The sequence below is a fragment of the Protopterus annectens genome, chromosome 5.part1 (genome assembly GCF_019279795.1).
Source record: "Protopterus annectens isolate FY-2018-M chromosome 5.part1, PAN1.0, whole genome shotgun sequence".
In the NCBI taxonomy this organism is placed as follows: domain Eukaryota; kingdom Metazoa; phylum Chordata; order Ceratodontiformes; family Protopteridae; genus Protopterus; species Protopterus annectens.
In genome coordinates, this window is record NC_056736.1 from 567,409,276 (window position 1) to 567,431,184 (window position 21,909).

The window sequence follows — 21,909 nt, forward strand, 5'->3', positions numbered from 1 at the left end:
GATAAACATTCCTGCCTTTATCGGGATTGTAACCTCGAATGCACAGATACTATGCGGATGCTGTAACCATTACACTGTTGACATTAACGTTGCTTCCGCCTGTTTCCTATTTAGATGATTTCTATGTGTAAGCTAGGCTAAGCAAATGGCGGAGGCCCCCAAACTCACTGAGCTTCACATACTCTTAAAATAACAATATATAACAAATGTACTGTGAGACAATACATTACATTCCTAACTACATTAGGTATAGCCCCTCACTGACACACTTCAAAGGAAGCCTTGTTGTGTGAATGGGTAACAGACTATACACCCCTGGGATCATATATCGCAGAACCATACAGCCAGGGGGTGGGGGAGCCTGTCCAGTTTGATAGCTGCAAGACCTGTTGGGGGAATCGAATGGTGTTGAATTGCCACATTAGCATGCCCTCTTTAGATCACTAAGTGCCCCTATTATCCTCCACAACCCCAGTCTTCAACAGCTTCCAGCAACTCTGCCTGGAATTGCTTCATTGGCTATGCTTGTCGGAGGCTCATTTACTTCGTCAATGGTGCGGGAAAGGCCAACACAGTGTAGCTATGCTTCTAATTGCCTTTGGGCAGATAGGTAGGCTATCTGTGAACCTCTAACGTGCAGGCCATCACAGCCATAATATGTGAATAAACAGATCTTCAGATCACAATATACAGTGAGAACTCACCATGTAGTCAGGAAACAGTTGAGTACAGCAAGAACATACAGAACACTGATACTTAGTCACTCCAAAAGCCTATCTTGGAAGCTAGAAGACTTGTATAAGTTTAAGGCTTTCTATTGCTTACCAGTAGGTTACCAACAGGGGAGATGAAAAACAAGCACAGATGGGGAACACGCATGCAATGATACCATACTGGCCTATGTGTCAGCCTTAGGCTTTGGAATACTGGCCAAGGCTATTGGCGCCCCCATGGTGCCTTATTTAGGAGAGTCTCAAAGGTGAATACCAGCTCCGTAAACAGCACATTAGCAGATTCAATGAGGATTATGCTACTCAACACCAGGGGTTGTGATCACAACATTATGCATGCACTCACAGCACTCCTCAGGATGGACAACATCAACATCTGTGCATTAACTGAAATATGTCTTAAGGCTCCTGAGAGCACACTAGCACTACCAGACTACAACCCATACCACACATTTCAGCCACAGAACATGGACTGACAGACATGGAGGGACTGTATCCCTATTCATCAGGGATACCTACACCTCCAGGTTAGTGGGGCAGCATGATACCTCTGTGATCATCCATGTGCAGCTAACGTCAGCCACAACTGTAATGTGGAATGTGGCCTGCTATGGATCACCCTCAATGACCCAGGACCTCCACTCCACCTACCTGGAGACAGTGTAGAACATGACATTCCTAACACACACCCTGGCATTGGTCGATGTTAACTACCATACCATTAACTGGGAAACGTACTCCAGTGCTCACTTTCAGGCCCAGCGTTTCCTGGAATGTATCACCTCATACGCCCTGTATCAGGTGGTAACCTCCTTAACATGGGGTGGAAACTACTAGACGTGGTCATTACCAACATGGGCAACAGGTGCACCACAGCGAAGGTTAACCGGTCAGTGGTTAGATCTGACCACCCTAGCATCTCCCCCAAACATGAATACCACACTGTATACCTTTCCTACAGCTAAATTTACATTACTAGTGACGGGTTGGGGGTTTCACAGCCCCCACGCTAAGGGGAAAACACTGCTCAATATACAGACAGATTTATAAATGCAGTCTATAAGCATCTACATGGATGTATGGATCGTGCCATCACTGGCAAACCGAGACTCACTTCTAGACAAGGACTGGTGGACCTCTGCAATAAACAGGCCATACTACAGAAGTAGGACAGTGTTCCAGACACACAGCAAATCGCACGAAGGGCAGACATCCGTGACCACTATTAGTATTATACATAGGTCCCTCATGACATCATCCAAGACTACATCAGCATGAGAATACGCAAGGATTCGAAAGATAACCACAAAGCCTTCTTTGGCTTTGTCAAGGATCTACGTGGTGATACACAGATTTGCACTGTGCTGGTGAAATATAGCACAACATATGCTGACCCTACTGATATCGCCAACATCCTTGCAGATACATTCGGTGCATACTTCACCCCCTACAGAGCCCACAACACTACCCGAAAGGTACAGTATCCCAACCATCAGAGACACACAGGTGGAAATGGCCCTCTCTAACAGCAGAGCACAGAATCAGTGGAGGCAGATGTTGACCCAGACTGCATCTTGCAAACTGTACAAGACAACCTGCCCCCCACCTAATTAAGCATTCCTACCTCAGCCTCTCCACAGGCTACATGCCCATACAGTGACGCGTGGCAACGGTTATTCCACTCCATCAAGGTGGAATCACAACTGACCATGGTAACTACCACCCCATACCGCCTGACTAGCTTGGTCTGCAATAGTATGGTTCGCATTTTCATGGCACTCATTAACAATGACATTGGTAACCTCCGAACACATGACCCAACCCAGGTCAGCTTGGTTGAGTGCAGTTCATGCCTACTGAACCTGTTTGACGTCTTGCATACAGTCACCAAGATGTTAGATGACTGGGAAGGTGGATCACACAAACTACCTGGACCTCACCAAGGCTTTTGACACCATGCCCCACTCAGGTATTATTGATAAACACACCAGCCTGTACATTCACCCATACATCACAGGTTGGGTTGCCAACGGGCTTACACACAGAACCCACATGGTACGACTAGCGGTCTCCAGGTCCAACTCTTGAACAGTCACGACTGGTGTCCCACAGAACACAGTCCTGGGAGCCCTAATGTTTGGCATATACGTCTCAGATGTACAGGCAAACACAAGTGGACTACGGCCGACCATGTTTGGCAATGACTGCAAACTCGGAGCCATGATTGATAGTCCAGCTGACACGGACATCCCTCAAGGGGCCTCAAAGAGAACGTCACAGGGTGCCAACGACACGGCCTCCAACCAAGTGCCACTAACTGCATGATCATTCCATTGTGGTATTGGCACCCACATATTAACACATGAGCGGCAGCCACTTTAATACAGATGAGGTAATGGGGTATCTGGGGACTAAGGTAAATAGTGATCTCCCCTTTGACGATCATATCTTCACAGTAGTTAGGACATCCTTCTATGTAGGCCATCTGATTACTAAAGAATTCCCATCTAGACATACTGGGGTTACAGTGCCCCTTTACTCATCACTCATTAGTCCCATCATAAGGTATAATAACCCATGTGGGATATATCTCAGAGGATACGTCCAACAGCTGGAGGGTCCACGAAGGTACCTCACCAAGGCGAATACTGGCATCCAACATATGGCCTATGCAGCCAGACTGCATAAACTCCTGTTACTCAGTGACATCTCATTTACCCAGAGATGATCTCCGCTGACCAACACAGCCATGTCAAACTCAGGCTTGATGGATGTGCTCCACCTATGGGAATCCATGTCACAGTGAGCCACACACTGTAGTGGGCTGACCTTGCCACAACAATAATTGGAAGATGCTGGAGGGACAGCTTCCTGTCACAGACACTCCCCATACTTTGGAACAACATCCATAACTACATTATACAGAGCCCCTCACTAACACTCTGCAAGAGAAACCTTGAAGGGTTGATGGGGAACAGTAGATGCACCCCAGGGATCCCGCCATTGGCTCTCCTCCACAGAGGGACAGTTAATGAATCAATGGGGTGGCAAAAGCTGACACATTTTGGCTGGCCTTTTGAATGGTATCTGCATATGCTGATAGCTTAATTTACTGTTCAGGTGTTGCCTTACCTTGTGCCAATGGCTGTTTTGTGTGCAATAGTTGAGGGCTGCCTATGTTGAATGCACACAGTAGACTGCCTATACATGACAATTTACAGGTAGTCTTGTGTGTGTGTGTGCCATCCATTTTTTCTGTGTGTGCAGGTGGAGAAAGGTGTCAGTCCCTAGGTGCCTACACTGTCAGTGTGTGTGCTATACGTTCCCTCTTTGCCAAGGCATGGACATACTGGGCATGCCTCCTTCTGCCTACTGGGGCTGGCTCAGGGTGTTCATGGTCTGAGTACCTCTGTGCCTGTGGGGCCCTTGACAATGGTGGTGGGCTGTGAGGGCCTTCACCATTCTGTCCCTGCTGCAGCTTTTTCTGCAGGACCATATTGTGTAGCTTGGCACACACTATGAAGATGTGGGCACATGTGCCTGGAGATTACTGCAAGGTTTCACCTGATATGTCCAAGCAACGGAACCGTGATTTCAGCATCACAAACACACACACTATGATGATTCTGGTTTGTGCATGTGCCTCATTATGGCGTTCCTGCATGGGCGTGTGTGCATTTCTGGTGGGAGTCATCATCCACGGTTCCATTGCATAGCCAGCATCCCCCACTAGGTGGCCATTTGGGATGTCCCCCCTGGCAAATAACAGATACAGCTGTGAGGCATGATATTTGTGGGAGTCGTGATAGCTTCCAGAGCTGCCAGCACACGCATCCATGATAATGCCCTGGACATTGCACACGACCTGGCAGTTGATGGAGGGGTATCCCTTGCGGTTTATGTAGCACCTACCCTGCTCACCGGGTGGTGACTTGATGTATATGTTCATGCAGTCTATTGCACCCAGTACCTCCGGGTATTCTGCCACACGGTGGAAGAGACCCATATTGCTGGCCAACTCCTCCTGCGTTCGGGGGCAGTATATGTGCTCATTGGCATGTTTTAACTTGGCATCCAGGAACTGGTGTAGTACCCTGGATGATGATCCCCATGATATCCCCAGTTGATCTTTGAAAGGTACCTGTAGCTAGTTTTCTCAGGCTTACACATACCTTCGTATCCACTGGGATGGGTTCCCCTCTGTTTGTTCTGGCTCTGAGGCCTGGCAGGCACAGCTCCACAAGTTGCTGTAGGGTGTCCCTGTCCACCCTGTAATGCTCTACTATCTCCAGATCATGTAGCCCCTGATAGGTTACCCTGGGTCTGAACACTCTCCTCCTCCTCTGGTGCCTGCGGTGGTCATGTGCATCATCCTCCACACCACCTTCAGTCTCCAACACATGCTGGTGGATCAAAGCTATGGCAGCCCCTAACATGTACATAATAAAAGTTCCCCATCCGTATACACCACTGGTGCAGAGTGTGTGGAAATGCACAAATGTGTGAGGTGCTTTCACACTTTATAGTATTGTGCTATGGATGCTGCTGATGTAAGTGGGTGTGTATGAGCTGTTTCAGCTGCTGCTTGTCTTAATTATGGGTTTTGCAATGAGTACTGCAAGTGTGGGGCCTTTACTGTGGAGATCTACTTATTTATTTATTTTATTTTACATTTGTTAACCGGGGGTGTCTGACTGAGCCGAAAAGGCCCTTTTTCAGCAGAGCCCCGGGGAGAAACCTCCACAAAGAAAAATTACAGACACATTTAGTTATTTAGACATGATAGAATTACAAGAGACATGTTTTTACAGTGGTATGCGGCACATAAATAGTTACAGTGGAGAGAACAAACAAAAATATTAATTTTAAAAATAAAAGTAATTAATAGATTTGTGGTGTACAGCTGAAATTTGGAACATAGGTAGAATACATACATAGTACACAGGTACAGTACATACATTGTAGATTAGCCAGTGTTTGTGAGTAAGATTGAAAACTATTATCAAGTGCTCTAGATTTAGTATGGATATGTTATCCGCTTTCACTAGCCTGGGGAGCAATCATGGCACTGACAAATTTGCTTGAGATGTTGCCTGATGAGGTCTTTAAAGGAGGCTTTGGATGATGTGTTTTGAATGCTAGTAGGGACAGAGTTCCATTTTTTAGCCACTGAACTACTATATAGTGCATATCCAAAGCTATTGTAGCTGTTGGTGACTTCTAGTAGTGGTTTGCTTGATGATCTAAGAGGCCTTTTGGCTGAGTGATGTTGTACTAGGTTTTTGAGGACAGGACACTTATTTGGGAGGTAATAGATAGAATGACAGAGGCAGAGCTGATTGTAGGTTAGGAGGTTGGGCAGTTCAAGCCAATGGAGCTGTCTCAAAGCAGTACAGTGATGAGTTCTATATGAGCAATTTGCAGCAAAGCAGGCAATTCTGTTATAGCAGGCTTCCATTTTGCTTAGTTCAGTTTTAGGTTCATAGGTTTATACTAGGCTATCTGCCCTAAGGCATTTATAAGCCTAGCCCAAATTTTTGTGGCTTACGCCACCCCTTATATGAAAAAATACTGTGCCCATTAGTTTGTTGTGCCTCTGTCCAGCAGTGACACAGAGATGATTCCCGGGGTAAACCTACGATCTCCCATCCACAGGTCAAGATTTCTCTTGAACAGAGCCAGCGAGGTGCTCTGCCTCACATGGACCGGGATTTTATTCCACAGCATAGGGAGTCTCTGAGTGATAAATCTATCCCTCCAGCACGTCCTATTTATATCCGTGCTAAGGTTTAAGTCGCTTGCTCTAGTGGTTTTGGTGGATTTGGATTTTTGAGGTGGAGCATGTCCATTAATTCCGGGTTGGACATGGCCTTGTATGTCAGGCACATGTCACCTCTGAGCAGACGGTATGCGACTGAATAGAGCTGGAGTTTCTTCAATCTGGCAGCATATGACAGATTTTGGAGTCCCTTAATCCTTTTGGTGAGGAACTTTTGGGTCTCTCCAATTGCTGCAGATGTCGGGTGAGATACATCCCGAATGGGGCATTGTACTCGATCATTGGTCTGATAAGTGAAGAGTACAGGGGAACAATGACCTCACTAGATCTGGATGTGAATCCCTTCATGATCAGGTGGGCAATGTAGAAGGTCTTTCTAACCACTTTAGCAACGTGAGTGTCAAAAGAAAGGCCACTGTCAACCTGGGTCCCTAGGTCCCTGATAACCTCTTCTGTGCTTAGTGGATTGCCACCTATATGGTAGCTTGGGGTTACCTTGTTTTTCCCGAAGGGTATGACTATGCATTTTTTGGCGTTTAACTTCAGGCCATGGCTCTGGCACCAGCTATCTGTTTCCCTGAGTCCCTTCTGAAGGATATCCGTGTCCGATGCACTTTCCACTATGGCCCAGTTTGCAGTCGACTGCAAACTTTGTCAGCCAAAGTCCTCCCATGTTGGCCTGTACTTCTGAGAAGTAGATGCCGAACAATAGGGGGCCAAGGACCGAGCCCTGTGGGACACCACTTGTGACCGACTTGGAGTCTGACATAGCGCCAGCAACTCTAACCCTGTGGGTTCTGTCCTTAAGCCAGTTTGCAACCCATCTTGTGACATATGGGTTTACATTTAAGCTGGTAAGTTTTTCTACAATACCCGAGTGGGGTATTGTGTCAAAGCCTTTGCAAGGTCAAGGTAGGCTGTATGGACTGCCTTTCCCTCATCAATGGCCTTGGTGACTGTTTCAAGAAGTCACCAAGTTCAAAAGGCATGATCTTCCCTTGACGGCCAAACTGGGTCGGGTCCAATGTCTGCAAGTCCCTATATCTTTGTTTATGAGCTCCATTATGATCCTCTCCATAGCTTTGCAGACTAGACTTGTTAAGCTTATGGGGCGGTAATTACCAGGGTCCGTAGAGGCACCGCCTTTGTGGAGTGGGACCACAGTTGCCGTACGCCACTCCTTGGGCACGTATCCTGTGGTAAGGCTGAGATTAAACAGCTGCCTTATGTGCGGGTTTAATTCCTCATTTAGCTCGTGTAGCACACAGACGGGGACACCATCCCGTCCCATTGATGCTGTGTTTTTAGCTTTAGAGAGAGCAGCTTTCACCTGCGCATTTGAGATGTCTGGGAGGCTACACTCCGCTGGGATAGTTATCTCTCCTTTAGGGGAGAGGGGGTGAAGTTTGCACTGAACCTGTCTGCCAGTATGTTGGCAATGTCTGTGGGTTCAGTGATTTTTGTATCATTTTGGACTAATTCTGAGCATATCTGTGAGTTTCCACCCAGGTTCCTAACATAGCTGAAAAAGGCCTTATGATTGTCCTTTGAATCCATGGCAATTTTTCTCTCAAAATTGGCCTTAGTTGATTTTATGAGTGCTCGTATTTCTTTACTAATAATGATCAGGGTGACTTCCTTTATGGATTTTGTTCTATCATGTTATAGCTTTCTCCTCTTATTGTAAAGTTTGTTAATGGCTGGGGTCCACCAGACTGGACGTTTGCCCTTTGTGGAAAGAGTCTTGGTTTTATTTGGGATTGCCTGATCCATGCAGTCCTGGAGGTGTTCATAGAAGGCATTTGTAAGGGCTTCCGCAGCTTGGGTTGAGGTTTCCACTGGCTCAGGGGCCTTGAAGGATACCACACCAGTCTTGAGTAGTGTGAAGTTTGCTTTAGAGAAGTTCTTCACTGTGGTCTTTTTTGTTTGGGGTGGGGGCGGGATGTGGATTTCCAGTGAGATTAGTTTATGATCAGATCTCACCAATGAGGGATATACTTCCGGTGTGGAGTATTTTGTCCCCATGTTTGTGATAATGAGATCTAGTATATTTTCTCCTCTCGTGGGAACAGTGACTAGCTGTTCCATGGCATTTGAATTTATGAACTCCAGGAACCGTTGGGCTAGAAAGTTAGGGCTTGAGTAATGTTCCCAGTCACCCAATTTGATGGTGTTTGGAGATACATTTATACCCTCCAATGTCTTCAGGAAGGCTGTGTGGGGTTCCTGAGTTTGAGAGGGTGGCCTGTAGCATGCTACAATTTATAGAGCAGTTTTGCCTATGGTTAGTTGCACCTGGATGGTTTCCGAAGCTTCGTGCGTTGCCACCAACCTGGAGGTGTGGGTATCCTTTATGAATATGGATACACCCCCTCCTTTTGTGGTGTGGTCCGGGTTTTGGGGCCGGAACACATGATATGAGGTAAAACCTAATAGTGCCGGGTGCTCTCAGGAGCCTTGAACCAGGTTTCAGTTACAGCACAGACATCGATGTTCTCCATACTGAGAAGGGCCTCGAGTGCGTGCATTTTGAGATTTAGACTTCTGGCATTGAGCAGCATTACCCTCAGTTTCTTCCCATTTTTGTTTTCTAGGGTGGTAGGTTTAGAATTTGAGCCTTGCCTAAAAAGGCACTATGGGGTGGCAAGAGCCTTAGCCAATATCCGGAATCCCAGGGTGACAGGTGCAAGCCGTCCCTTGGCAGCGTGGCTTGTCAAGCATGTCATCCCAGGCAGACAGACACTGGATCCCCTTTGAATGACACCAGACATTAAGCCAATTGTTAAAGCTGATCATCTTGTCTCTATATTGTGGCATCATTCTTGGTGAAGGAAGGATACTGTTCAGGGTCAGGGTCATACCTGCCTGGGCTACATAATCAGAGAGCTCCTCTATGTCTCTTTTCATGTAGTCCAGGGAGGTACGTCTCAGGTCGTTCACACCAGCATGGACAATGACTGTGTCATATTTGTACTTGCCGTGGAGTGACCCGAGTGCTTGTGTTATGTGGCGGATTCTAGCGCCCGATAGGCAGCTTTCAGAATGGGAGATGCATAGAGTAGGGTGGATAGAAGTTGGGAGCGAGCAATGTCTGATCTTTTGATGTTGATAAGAAATGGTTTGATATGGTAGAGTGACCCCAGTTTGGCATGTACTTTTTTAATAGTTAAGTTGAGATGACTATCATCTTTTAGGTGGGAGTCTATGGTTATTCCCAATAGCTTAGCCTGTGCCACTGGAGCAATTGGAGTAGCATTTGTGGAGTAGATAGTGAATTGACTGTTAGTGTTTTTGTTAGAACTGGTTATAATCAGAAGTTGAGTTTTCTTTGGATTGAGGATAAATTGGGCTTTGGTAAGGTAGTTTTCAACATCAGAGAATGCTAGTTGAGTTGTTTGCAGGAGGGTGGGAATGTTTTGTGAAGCACAGATTAAGGTAGTGTCATCTGCATACTGAATTATAGATGCATGCTGTGTGGAGGTATGGAGGTCATTTGTGAAGACTCTGAATAGCAGTGGTCCTAAGATAGAACCCTGTGGGACTCCTATAGTTATGGGCAGCTGAGGAGAGAGAGAATTTTCCCATTTCACAGCTTGGTACCTGTCAGTTAAGTAGCTTTGGAACCACGTAAGAGTGGAATTTGATAGATGATATTGGTTTAGTTTGTTCAGCAGGATTTGGTGTAAGACTGTGTCAAATGCTTTGGACATATCCAAAAAAAGAGTTGACACTTGCAGGTTTTCATTTTTGAGACGGTTTACTGTGTCTGTGAAGCAGAGGAGGGCTGTAGTGGTACTATGGGCAGGTCTGAAACCATGCTGAGTAGGTGACAGGATGTTGCTGTCTAGGAGATAGTTTAGCATCTGGGTATGGATGCATTTTTCTAGGATTTTGGCCAGGGGGAAGAGTAAAGCAGTGGGTCTGTAGTTATTAAGTTCAGTGGAGGTCCCGCCTTTATGTATGGGTGTAACATAGGATATTTTCCAGAGTTTGGGCACATAGTTTTCAGCAATTGATCTGTTTATGAGAGTGGAGACTGGGATAGCAATAGCATCTGCTGTGAGTTTCAAGAAATAGCTGGGGAGTAGGTTGGCTGCTGTTGATGAGGTTTTTAGTTTGGAGAGCATGCTTTTGATTGAAGTGGTGGAAACTGTTTTGAGGGTAAAGCTTGTATTAGTGTTATTTGTGTTGGGGGATAGTGAGGAAGGAACTGTCCTGTGATACTAAGGATAGAATTGAGTTCACAAAGTGGGAGTTGAATTGTGTTTCAATGGGAACTTTAGTGTCAGGGGTGGTTGGTTTGGGGGTAGCCTTTTGGGTGGATTTTAGTAGCTGGTTTACATTTTTCCAAAATATTTGTGGGTTGTGTTGGTATTTAGTTTGTAATGTTGTGTAGTAGGATTTTTTGTCCAGCCTAATTCATTTTTTTGCATGGTTGCGCAGTTCTTGGTACTTAGTTAGGCTTTGTGTTTCTTTGTTTTTTTGATAGTAAAGCCAGGCAGTGTCTCTGGACTTGAGGATTTGTTTGGTTTCTTTACTGAGCCAGGGGTTTGTACAGGTTCTAACCGTGATTTTGCGCAATGGAGCGACAGTGTCTAGGTGTTGTAGAAATGTTTTGTTGAAATATGCTACAGCCTGGTCAAGTGGGAGGGTTTTTAGGGGGGTCCAGTCACAGTTACACAGTAAAGTGTTGAGGACCTCAGGAGAGAATTTTTGTGTTTCTAGTGGATATATAGTTAGTGGTTTTGCATATGCTTGTTCTACTACGTATAGAGTATATTATGTTGTGGTTACTTAAGGTGTCTGGGAGACTGCCTGTGTGAGGGTACAATGTGGGGTTGTTAGTTAGGACCCAGTCAAGGATGGATTCCCTTTTAGATTTTTTATCACATCTAGTTGGAATTTGGACTAGCTGCTGGTAACCATGGAGATTTATTAGATTACTTGGTGGTTCTGATATACAGGTGAACCAATCTAGGTTGAAGTCCCCCAGAATAAGGGTTTCTTGTGAGTATTTGGAAGAACATCAGGATATGAAGTCTTCAAGGCTAGCAGGTGTATTACCAGGTGGAATATAGATCACAATTGTGGTGATGACCTTTTTAGGGTGAAGTTGAAGTTGTGAGATATGTATGTCCCAATTATTGGGGGAGGGGTAGGAGTTTGGTAATTGACAGACAGTTAAGTTAAACTTGTAGAGTAAGGCAGTTCCACCCCCCCTTTACGAAGTGGTCTGTCTTGTCTAATGATATTGTAGCTGGTAGGGAGAACTTCTGAGTTAGCTATGTTTTTATTTAGCCAGGTTTCTGTTAAAGCAACTATGTCTGGGGAGTAGTGTGCTATTGTGGCCTGGAGTTCAGGTATTTTATTTTTGATACTTCTAATATTAATATTTAGCATTAAAAGATGGTTGGTTTTGCTGCTGTTGTTGATTTGCCCAGGGATGAAGAAAGTGGGGATGTTATGTTCTGACATTTGTGTTGGAGCAGTTTGTGTTGGACAGGATGGATTTGGGCCTGGGTTGGGGTGGATATCCCCACTTATGGTGAGCCTGGAGTTAAAATGGTTATACAGATGTTGGAGTTTGGTGAGGAGTGTGAGAAAGTATTGTGTTTTTTTGGAGTAGGAATGAGAGCATATGTGTTTAGTTCTAAATTGGTCCTTTATGTAGTTCTTGAATAACTGTGGGCAGATATTATTATAATGTGTGGTGTCTGTATACGAGAGTGCATAATGCAGTGTTGTGCTACTAAGTTTTGGGATATTGCTAGAGTGATAACTTGTGGTGTTGTAAAGAATTATATTAAGACAGATTAGACTTAGTTGTGTGATAGTCATGGTTATAAAGTTTAAGTTGTTTCTAGGTGGGGGGGGTCTGAATAGGAATTATAGGGTTGCACTGTATGTGGATGGGGAAGTAGTGTGGGTGATGTAAAAAATGCCTAGTGGGAATGAGAGTGATTGGGAGTATTTTGTGTGGAGCAAGTTGGTGTGGTATAATATGATATGACTTGAGGAGTTGTGATTGGTGGAGGTGATGTGAGGGTGAGCTGTGGGTGTGGCTGTGATTACTATAAATGTAGAGGTAGTGGGGGCAGGAGGATATAGGGGGCAAGCCAGGGGAGTGGAGAGAGCTTGAGCGTTAGCGTGGGCGAACGGAGCGGGGCAGAGCCAACCAAGACGAGAAAAAAGTAAGTATTACTTCACAAATCTGAACACTTTAAACAAATTCCTGAGGTCTAATGGCTTACCGGCAAGCAGAATGTAATTGCTGAAGAACACTTGTGTCCTGGTGGGAGACTAGAAATTTAAAGATGGCTCCATGCTCAGCAGGATTCTAATATAGAATTTGTATTGGGGGAGGGAGATAGCACAAGGGGTGTAAACCAGGTGGAATGCAAAGAAACCAGAGAGGCAATCAGTGGAAATCAGTGAAGGCCTCAGAGGGGGTAAGTAATAATTCAAACTACCTGTAAAGTGAAGGAGAGAAGAGACAGCAAAGTTTACTTGCCTGCCTTGATTAATCTGTTGCCCTTTAATTCACTTTTAGACCTGGATCCCCTCCCATTATCAGACATGCATCCACCTGCCGTCTTTCTTGTTTTGTACTTTCCCTACCCAGTAATGGCGAAATGTGCCTTGTAGCTGATATACTGCATATCGGCTTTGTTCTGCTTTGACACTTTGTTGTTTTCTTTGCAGTACAGCCCCTCCCCTCCCCTGTTCTGCAGGTAGCTGCTTGCAGCCTTGTTAGCTGTTGTCAGTGGCCCACTGTAGGCTCTTAAGTGTTAATTAGTCATTTGTACTCCAATTTCACTGCTGCAGCATTTCCTTATTTCTTTCCTATATCCTTCCTGTTTCAGCTGCAGTGTGTGCCGCGCATACCCATTTACCAGGTTTACCCTTGTTTTCATCTCCGTTCACATGCATACTCAGTTACCTTGCGTACTGTCAGCTAAGCATAGCTATTGTCAATTCGACACACCCCTATCCTGCAGCTTTGCCTAGCTAGGGACAGACCGGTTTAGCAATGCTCCAATGTGTTTACAGCAATGGCGACACACCCCTCTCTTGATGTCATCTTTATCTCAAGGGCTCACCTCTGTGTTATAACGCTACGCTGTGAGGTGCATCCTTACACCAGCGGGGAATCTACGATTCACTATTACTCCTCTCATTTGCATGGCATTGCCTACTAATTCCTAGCTACTGTGCATAACACTGTCACTGCCGCTTAGCAACCCTTGCGCCATGAGTATGGTGTAGCATGCCTGCCATTGACTATTATGGGGAAATCGTGATATGTGTTTCATTGCGGTTTTATTCTATATTTTTATATATTCCTTGTGATCCCCTTTGCGCACTGCTGCCCTGCGCTTGCATGCCGCGATAGTGTAACTATATATATTAAATGTTAATTTTATATTTTGTACATTTTCTTTTTGCCAGTGGCTTTATATTTGGCCATTGGCATATATTAACAATATAATACATGTGTTTGGTCGGCTGTCATGGCTCCGATTTTATGTTTGCAAAAATGTAAACCGTTTTCTACGGTTTACATTTCTGCATGCTTACACTACGCCTGCACCACTTCTTGAATCGCTACGTACCTTCATTTGCATGCTACACTGCTGCACATGGGGTAATTAGCATACAAGGCTCAGGAGTTGTGCGGGCATAGCGTACGCAGGTAGTGCACGTGGGAACAGCTCGCACCTGAATCGCTTGGCGGCCATCTTTTGGTGATAGAATGCCGATGCTACGCCTGCACCTGGCGCAAGCTTCATGAATGCTGGGGAAGATTTTGGCATGTCATTTTAGAGATGTACATGGCAGTGATTTTTCTATGCTTCAACGTTGTATTTTAGAGCAAGTATTTGTTGAAAATTATGATGAAATTCTTTTGAAAGAAAAACTGTTATACAAAGAGTCTGTCTTTATTCTTAAATATGATACTTTGGTCCCTATGGGACTGAATGGAGAGGTTAATTGGAAGTATTTTATTTAATTGTTTGATTGTATTATTGATTGAATTTGTGTTTTTTGTACAAAAGGTAGCATATTTTTAGCTGAATTGTGTAACTCCTGGAAGGTTTTGTACCGGGGTGCTAGAGAATAAAATACTTTTGGGTCTGAACCAGTGATCTTGATTTTCTTATTGTTGCTAGTTGTATGGACCAGCACAAACCATTTTGCCTTCATCTATTGCTTTGTTGACCTTATGAAAGAAGTCCACCAGGTTGAGTAGGCATGACCTCTCCTTGACAAAACCAAATTGAATTGGTCCAGTGTCTGAAGGTTTCCTATGTCATTATTGATCATTTCCATAATAATTCTTTCCAGGGCTTTGCATATAAGACTAGTGAGACTTGAGGGTCTGTAGACGGCTCACCTTTGTGTTGTGGGATTACTGTTGCTGTTCTCCATTCATGAGGCACAAAGCAATTCCAGAAGACCTGGTAGGTCATGTTTTGTGCTATATAGAAGGCATCCTGGGATATTGTCAGGGCCCACTGATGCACTGCTCTTGACCTTCGAGAGAGAGCATTAAGGACCTGTTCCCTAGTGACAGTGGGGGAGCTATATTGATGGTATTTCCTGAGGGAACTTTGAGGGGGAGAGAGAGAGGTGTAAAGTTGGAAGGTGAATTCGGCAGCTATATTTTCTGGCTCAGTACTGGTGGCTTCATTAACAATTAGCTCTGCACGCAATTGTGTATTGCCTTTGAGGTTGCAGACAAAGCTAAAGAATGCCTGTGGTTGTCCTTGACCTGGGAGGCCAAATTTACCTCACATTTGGCTTCAGTAGACTTTATTTCTCCTCTGAGTTGTTTGTTTAGTTTGAGAGTGCTTTTATCCTGCTTGGTGCTGCACCTCTTAAGTTTTGCCATGATTTTCTCCCTTCTGTTGTACAGCCTATTGATGATGTGATTCCATGAGGGTAGCTTGTTTTTTCAGTTAATTCTGTACTTCTTCCTAGTGGGTACAGCTGCCTCTGTGCAGCTATTAACATGGCTGTATAGGGATTCTGTGAACAGTTCTGTATAGGCAGCATTATTCTCAGGGTTTAGGGAGGGATTGAGATTTTGCCAGGTTATCAGTGAATAGTAGGAAGGTGGCCTTAGAATAGTTTCTAAATATTCCAGGGTTAGCTGGGGTTGTGAGATTTATTTTTACTTTAAAGTAGGCCATTTTGTGGTCTGAGTTTACCAAAGAAGACATTACACTAGGGGGGGGTCTGCAGCACTCTTTCATATTAGTGAGGACCAGATCCAGTATGTTTGTACCCCTGGTCAGCATATTGACAATCTGGAGAAGGGTTTTGTTTACAAAATGCAGGATTTTCTGTGACTGTATGTGTAGTGTAATATATGATTCCCAGTTAATAGTGGGGTAATTAAAGTTGCCCATGAATATGGTTTGGGGCTGGGTGTTTCCAGTATGTTTAAATACATGTTCTGGATTTCCAGGGTCATAGAGGGGGACCTATAGCTTGCAAGAAAGTGGTATGGGATTTTGGCTTTGGTGATTTGAATGTGGAGAAGCTCAAGTGCATTGTCCTGTTTGACAGCCGTGAGGTATATTTATTTTTGCCGTAAATCGAGACACCTCCACTTTTAGTTCCTGACTGTGTTGTAGCCTGGTCTAAATGTTTGGAAGATGTTCTATCCTTGCACTGCCAGTGTGCTGTCTGCAGATTTAAACCATGTCTCAGTGACTGCACAGATGCTAACATTCTCTAAGGTGATGAGAACTTGTAGAGTGAGTTTTTTTTTAGACTCCTAGCACTGAGCAGTAACACCCTTAGATGCTCTTGGTTTTGATTTGCTATGTCAGAAGTACTTTCAGTTTGGCATTGCCTAAAAAAGGCACTATGGGGGAGAGCGATGTTTAGCTAATATTCAAAAGCCTAGAGGGGAGAGGTGCAGACCATGCCTGGCAAAGCAGTGTGGCTTGTTGACCATATCCTTCTGTGCAGACAAATATTGCACACCCTTAGAATGACACCAGAAACTAAGCCGATTATTAAAGGCAATCATCTTCTGTTCATATTGTGACATCATCCTTGGAGAAGGTAAAATGCTGCTCATTGCTAGACTCATACCAGCCTGGGACAGATATTCTGAGAACTCCATGATTTCCCTCTTCGTTTTGTTTAAGGAGCTAAGTTTCAGGTCATTTTCACCCACATGGACCATCACTGAGTCATTCATTTGTGGTTCAAAGACCTGAGTGCATGCATAATGTGGCAGACCCTAGCCCCTGATAAGCAACTGACTGTGGTTTTCTCCTTACTCAACCTAGTGAGACGGCCATCATTGAGTCTTACAATGGAGTCTCCAATGATAAGAATGTTGGATTGTGTGCTGGCTTGCCTTATGGGCTTAGAAGTAGAGGCTCCATGAGATATGGTCATATGTGTTGATGTGGGTGTTGTTTTGAAAGAATGCATTCTTGGCTGCTGAGGATATTTGTTATGCGTGCGTCTAGGAGGTCTTTGGTGTTTAGGAAGGTTACATTTAAGGGCCTCAGCATATATAGGTCTTTGAGTCTACTTTGAACTGTGTGTGATGTCTGCAGTGTATGTGTGGTACTGACAACCCGTTGACATTAGGAGTGCTTTTATGTGAGAACATTGCCTCCAGTGACATTGTGTAAATACATCTCTCACATACCATATTAGTTTGTTTGAGAATTAACTGGTTGTCAGTAAACAAGAGGCAATTTCTAAATTGCCTCAGGATGATCATAGCTACCAAATTGGTAATGGAGATAGTGGGAAAGTTAAAACATGCCCTTTTTTATTGATTAGGTGGTTGGTGTGAGAATATAAAGTAATGTCAGGAGTATCTGGTTTCCAACTCTCGGGGCAGTACTTGTCACTACAAACTAGTTGCCCTGTTTGCAAATAGGTACTGGTGAAATTTCAAGGGTATTTTTACAGGCAAAATGTCAACTCAGGCTACCTGCATCAATACAGGGCACCGCCAAACACTGAAAGGGAACTGATAAGTAGACCCTGATGATTTATGGATGGAGTATTTAGGCAGACATTGTGAAGTTCGGTTAGACAGCAGCATATCAAGCAGTACTTACTGAAAAGAAAGTATTAGCTTTGTGAAGAATGATGAAAAGAGGGAATTCGCTTGAATGGCTACTGCTTGGGCTTGGCTACTTCTAGTGCTGGTCTCACCACAGCTTCACACTGTTGGGATACAATGCTCCTTTGCATCTTCTCTCACCAGAAGCAAAACAGTAGCACCAGTCCCAACATGAGAAACAAACCATAGGCTCTTTGGTGATCAACATTCTTGCCCCAGATGATGCAAGGGTCTGTATCTTTGTTGTAGCCTTTTCCTGGTAGATGTGTTGAATAGCAGCCAAACCAATCAGGGGGCCCAGCACAGACACTCACTGCCCAATCAGAAGCAGTCTGGGATTAATGCACTCTGCTCCTTCTCTCACCAGGAGGAAAATGTAAGCACAAATTCCAAGTTGGCACGTATGAACCAATTATTAGGCTTTATGGTGATCAGCAGTCTCCAGGAAGTAATGTCCTTATGCTCCTTCACTCACAAGGAGCAAAACAGAAGCACTAATCCCAAGATGGTTACTGAGAGGCAGAATGTGGCCTCTCCTGTAATTGGTGGTTTTGGAGTAGATGTTGCAGATTTTAAATGTAAGATGGAAAAATAGGTTAACATCCTAAGAGTTGCAGTGTGCAGTAAGCAGTTAGATATGAAAGGGGGGTAACTTAAGCTTTAGCTGTCTAAGTGGGGAGCCGTTAATTTTAAAAGAGCAAGATAGATTTTGATTCTAAATGATGATTATAAAGTGTCTGTAATGGCTAATAGAATGGCAAAGGTGATGCCAAAATTGATTTATATGGATCAGTTTGGTTTTGTAGAGGGGAGGCAAAATTTGACTACATTAATAGAACAATGATGATCCCAGGGAAGCAGAATGTAGGAAATACTGCTGTTATTGGTGGGTCTTGATGCAGAGAAAGCATTGACAGAGTAAAGTGGTATTTTATGAGTAGGGCAACAGAAGCATTTGCATTTCCTGATAAAATCATAAGGTTAAATAGACAAATATTTGAGGGATCAGAGGCAAGCACAAAAGTGGGGAGAGTTCCTTTCTTTTAAGTTGTGTCTAAACAGAGGAACCAGACAGGGTGTCCTCTTTCCTCTTTGTTTTTTGCATTATATTTAAAAGTACTGGCAAACAAAAATAAGGGCCTCAGAAATTCAAGGATATAATTGGTATGGTGTTCAAGAAAAGTTGACTTTATTTTCAGATAATGCTATTTTGTATCTGACGGAACTGTAAAGCATATCTCAGTGTTCTAGAATATTCTGAGCAGTTATGTGTTTTCTTTTTCAAGATATAAAATTAATGAAGATAAAACAAAGGCTATAGCTATAAGCTATGTACCCACACATGAACCGGTTCAGCAATACCCATATTTATGGGGACGTGATTAAATAAAGCATTTAAGAGTATGGATTAAAAAGTATTTGGCTATGGCAGCTAAAGATATGTGGGAAGGGACTAAATAAAAGATAATACAAAAACCGAGAAACTGGAAGTTCTTGCCTATGAATATGGATTGCAAGATACAAGCAATAAAAAAATGTATAATCCCTTTAGTTTCATATACAGGTCAGACATATTTTTATCAACCAGAGGAGAAGTTGTGGACAGTAATTAAAAAAGAGTTGAAAGATTTTATTTTGGAGGGGAAGAGGGCAAGAGTCAAGTGGGATTATCTGATTCTCTCAACAGAACAAAGAGGTTTAGCATTACTTTATTTGAAGAGACATTTTAGAGCCACACAGTTAAGGCTGTTTACATAACACAAGTAGAAAGCTAGAATTCAAAGTGAAAAGGAATGATGAAAGAAAGATGGGATTTTGGACACACATTTTAAGAAGAAAAACAGCAATCATACAGATTATATTCATAAAGCAGAGGAAAGTATACTAAGAAGTGACCCAACAAAGGAATGGACAAAGGAGGTTCTTTCAATAGGAATGACTGCAATTATGGGTACAGAGAATAGACAGGAGGCTGGAATTTACTGAAGAAAGCTGGAAAAGGAACCAAGGTGTTGGGAACACATAATTAGAGAAGGAAAGGTAGTAGAATGGGTAGAGACCAAAAAGACATTTGGATTGCAGGCTACTGAGTACTCTGATATCAATCCCTAATAGGGAAGTCATGACCAAGGACCCTTCCCAACTTTGCAACTATTTCAGCACCCTATAAGGGTTCACTGTGCTTTTCCACGAAAAGAAAAGAAGAAACTGTCTTGATTTATTTTGTCCATTCTCAGCTCTCCAACTGGCCAATGCTCCAATAGGAGTTAAGAACCCACCTGCAACCAAGGACCCTTCCCAACTTTGCAACTGTTTCAGTACCCTATAAGGGTTCCCTGTGCTATTCCTCAAAAAGAAAAGAAGGTACTGTCTTGATTTATTTTGTCCATTCTCAGCTCTCCAACTGGCCAATGCTCCAATAGAAGTTAAGAGCCCACCTGCAACCAAGGACACTTCCCAACCTTCCAACTGTTTCAGCACCCTATAAGGGTTCTCTGTGCTATTCCATGAAAAGAAAAGAATAAACTGTCTTGATTTATTTTTTCCATTCTCAGATCTCCAACTGGCCAATGCTCCAATAGGAGTTAAGAACCCACCTGCACCCAAGGACCCTTCCCAACTTTGTGACTGTTTCAACACCCTATAAGGGTTCCCTGTGCTATTCCATGAAAAGAAAAGAAGAAACTGTCTTGATTTATTTTATCCATTCTCAGCTCTCCAACTGGCGAATGCTCCAATAGGAGTTAAGAACCCACCTGCAACCAAGGACCCTTCCCAACTTTGCAATTGTTTCAGCACTGTATAAGGGTTCCCTGTGCTATTCCATGAAAAGAAAAGAAGAAACTGTCTTTATTTTGTCCATTCACAGCTTTCCAACTGGCCAGTGCTGCAATATGAGTTAAGAACCCACCTGCAACTAAGGACCCTTCCCAACTTTGCAACTGTTTCAGCACCCTATAAGGGTTCCCTGTGCTATTCCACGAAAAGAAAAAAAAGAAACTGTCTTGATTTATTTTTTCCATTCTCAGCTCTCCAACTGGCCAACGCTCCAATAGGAGTTAAGAACCCACCTGCAACCAAGGACCCTTCCCAGCTTTGCAACTGTATCAGCACCCTATAAAGGTTCCCTGTGCTATTCCACAAAAAGAAAAGAAACTGCCTTGATTTATTTTCTCCATTCTCAGCTCTCCAAACTGTCTTGATTTATTTTCTCCATTCTCAGCTCTCCAACTGGCCAATGCTCCAATAGGAGTTGAGAACCCACCTGCAACCAAAGACCCTTCCCAACTTTGCAACTGTTTCAGCATCCTATAAGGGTTCCTTGTGCTGTTTCACGAAAATAAGAAACTGTCTTGATTTATTTTGTCCATTCTCAGCTCTCCAACTGGCCAATGTTCCAATATGAACTACAAAAACTACAATCCACTCTGCTACAGGCCCCATGAGGAGCTCAGTGTCTCTCCAACCTAACACCACTCTTAAGTATTCAACTGCGGTACCACCCTTATCATTCTTATAAGAAAAGCGCAGTCCGGGTCTGAACTGTCTGCAAACAACTAAAGTTAACTTTGAACCTAACAACACTCTTAAGTATTCAACTGCAGTACCACCCTTATCATTCTTATAAGAAAAGCGCAGTCCGGGTCTGAACTGTCTGCAAACAACTAAAGTTAACTTCGAGTATGTGTCTACCTGTTTGAGCCAATATTCATTTTCCCCTGGAGAGCACTCTGCTTTGGCTTGTAAGCAGCCCCCCCCCACACACACACACACACACACTCATCTTCCACTTTCTCTCTTATTCCCTTCTGTTAGCAGATAGTATCCATATTCTGATCAATACTGTGTGTTTGTTAATTTAAACTGAGACCACAGTGGCCTACTGATACAAGGTTATCCTGTTTTTCCACCTGAAAATGGTTATGAAATGACTTACATTTTCAGAACAGTCCTTGGTCACTTGTGATTGTTTCTCAAACACTAACTTGTCTTTGCTTTGGCTCATTAGCAGCAGTACAAAGAACTGCCTGCTCACATCCTTGTTCTCCCCTCCCCCTTCCCTGTTTATTACCTTAAGACAATCCCAAAGTTAATAAATATTACCTGTGGCAGGCACCATTTTTAAAACTACAACCACCCTTGTCACTATCATATGTTCATTCGTCAATTAACTCTGTTACCTGATTGTTTCCAGCCCCCTCATAAGAGCAACTAACAGGTTCTCTACCCGCTTCACTCCCCACCCTGCCCCCTATTCCCTCCCGCCCCCAGTGGTCCCACATTTATTACACTCA

General features: G+C 43.8%; 1 protein-coding gene across 3 annotated transcripts in view; it reads left to right on the plus strand.

The window, feature by feature from the left end:
• The window catches only part of EEF1AKMT1 (EEF1A lysine methyltransferase 1), a 395,301-nt gene that overhangs the window by 187,125 nt on the left and 186,267 nt on the right, over positions 1-21,909 (plus strand). The gene's annotated exons all lie outside the window — the stretch shown is intronic.